Source organism: Solanum tuberosum, unplaced genomic scaffold, assembly GCF_000226075.1.
Source record: "Solanum tuberosum cultivar DM 1-3 516 R44 unplaced genomic scaffold, SolTub_3.0 scf01408, whole genome shotgun sequence".
Lineage (NCBI taxonomy): Eukaryota > Viridiplantae > Streptophyta > Magnoliopsida > Solanales > Solanaceae > Solanum > Solanum tuberosum.
The window spans coordinates 1-2505 of NW_006240338.1; the positions used below are offsets into that span (position 1 = coordinate 1).

Consider the following 2505-nt stretch of genomic DNA (forward strand, 5'->3'; position numbering starts at 1 on the left):
GTGCCATCATGACTTGAGAAATCGGGTCGTGACAGCTTTATTGTGCCAAAGTAAAAACTTTAAAACAGGGTGGAGGGGAACGAACATTTGTTTTCTTCATCTATCCAAAAGACACTTATATTCTGGCCTTTGGAGTAAGAAATATTAGATACTTTGGAGAGAAAGCACCCAGACTACACTTGAGTAGAGAGTTCGCATACCTCTAGGAGTCAAACTTCTAGTGCTGTCTTGATGTTCCCAAAGACAAAGTGGTAGGTTTCGCAACTCATTTTATCTTCTGGCTTATGTCAGGGAAATGTTTATTATCCCCAAAATCTTGAATATTATTTCTTGTTTCCTCCTCCATTAGATAGCAACTTCCTTTTCTCCCCTTGAAAAGCCTTGCATTATAGGAATTATAGCACTGCAAATATGGTTTCAGTATTTTCCAGTCCCAGACCTGTGCTTTTGCCAGCTTTTACCCAGTGAACTCTGAGCTCGACTCTCTTAGTCCATACAAAAATGAGGAAAGGTTGCTCTACCCATTATTCAGCACTGCTCTAGTATTTGGGGACTCCTATTTCCTGAATATCACCGATAGCCTTATTTTTATGGGTATTTCTATCATTTTCACATCTTCCTTGTGCTTCTCTGGTGGGAATAGTCTCTAAATGTTTCTTTTGAGATAAAAGTCTCTAAATTTTTCTTGTCCTCAATATCTAGTTTTCCTGTTCCTCAAAATCTGTTTATTTCTTCCCCCTCTTTCTTTTGTTTTGTTATATGTAGTACCTGGGGCTGGATGTATATCTGTGCTGCAATAGCTATTTGCACATTTATAAATAAAGCAAATTGGATTACGAGAACTTTCGTCAAGTTCAGGAGAATTTAGATCAAATTTTTCCGTCTGAACTCATTGTTACCTTTCTCAAAATATAAAGACTTGCCTTCTAAACTTGACTTTTTTTTCTTCACTCTGCTGTTAATGAATCTATAAGTTGTTTTATTATGTTCTGTTTTGGTTGTCACTTTGGCATCCCATGTTGCAGTTTAAGATTTTGTAGTAGGTGGCTTTCAGATAAATCTTGAGCAGAAATTTCGCCAGTAGCAGACATGTTATTTTACCTGTTCTTTGATCAATAGTTCGTCAGCTTAATGTAGAAATTATTTCATGTCCTGGTCCCTAGTTTTTGGCAATGTTTCTTGAAATGGTAAATATTATTGATGCCAAAACTCAAAACTAGCACTAAGAAAGTGCTGTGATTACATCCAAAAAGAGCAAAAGAAAAGTGAACCCTCGCTACCTAGACAGTATCTATGAACTATAACAGGGTTTCAGCATCCTCAACTATATCCATTTTGCACCAGCAAGAGACTGTAAATATAAAATCAGATTTGAGTTTCCAGATTGAGCTCTTTCGTCCATCAAAATATCTTCTATTCCTGTCCTTCCAGATACTCCATCATATGCTAGCAGGTATGGTGTTCCATGCCTTCTTTAAGTGTTTGAGGAGTCCATATCTACTTCAGAATCTGTTGTCGACCAATTCAGACCCCGGTAGTTAAGAAATATATGTCAAACTTGTGAAGTATAAGAGCAATGCAAGAACAGATGACTGTTGCTTTCTTGATTTTCCTCACACAAGAAACATCTGTTTACTAACTGTATACCTTTTTTTTTTGTAGGTTCTCTAGAGTTAGACAAGCTTCCTTGATGACAAGCCATTTAAAACTCATTACTTTGACAGGAGCTCTGGAATTCCATATCTGTTTCTAAGGACCAACATTAATCTGATTCCCAGCATTCGGTTAAACCTTATGGAGTAGCATTCTCTTTATTGAGAGGAAGGTATTTTTGCCATGTTGGACTACCTGGGTGGACTGCCATGTCAGCTCTAATAGCAAAGATAATGTTTTAAGGCTATTTGTGTTCCAAAACATAGACGACAAGGGTGGTTTTGATTCCAAACATATTTAAAGGGTATATATGAGCTATTTCGAATAGTTCGAGGGTGATTTTGACCCTTTTCCGTTAACTTTTTACTGCTTTTGTTAATGTAGAGTTCAAGAAAGCAAAAAATAAAATAAAAATCTTGTAGAATGTTTTTGTTTTTGTTTTATTTTGAGGTTAGCATGGTTAGTAAGACGATAATCTTTTTTGAGCAACTTTCACATATAGCAAACATAAAAATCATATTTGTATGCTATAACTATAGTTTGCATAATTGCGCTCCATAGCAAACATAAATATGTATATTTCGTTATACATATACAAAAGAAAGCAATTGTATAATCTGTTTTGGTATATATATACAAATGATCAATTGCATAATCTGTGTTTGTATAAAGCGAGAAAGACAACAAAAAAATTGGGCAGGAGAAGATCGTATTTGTATAATCATAAGTGTATAGGATGAAAATATATGCATTTGTATTTGTATATACAATTTTCTCTTGTTTTATACAAACACAAACACAATGTATACATTTGTGTTTGTATAAAGTGAGGGAGGCGAGTGAAAGTGGCGA

At 35.2% G+C, this 2505-nt stretch overlaps 1 long non-coding RNA gene across 1 annotated transcript; it reads left to right on the plus strand.

The window, feature by feature from the left end:
- The first annotated feature begins 41 nt into the window (after positions 1-41).
- On the plus strand, positions 42-2145 carry LOC107059347 (uncharacterized). The gene is made up of 2 exons (XR_001472611.1): positions 42-1453; positions 1663-2145. It is a non-coding gene; the product is annotated as an uncharacterized lncRNA (long non-coding RNA).
- The last annotated feature ends 360 nt before the right edge of the window (positions 2146-2505 follow it).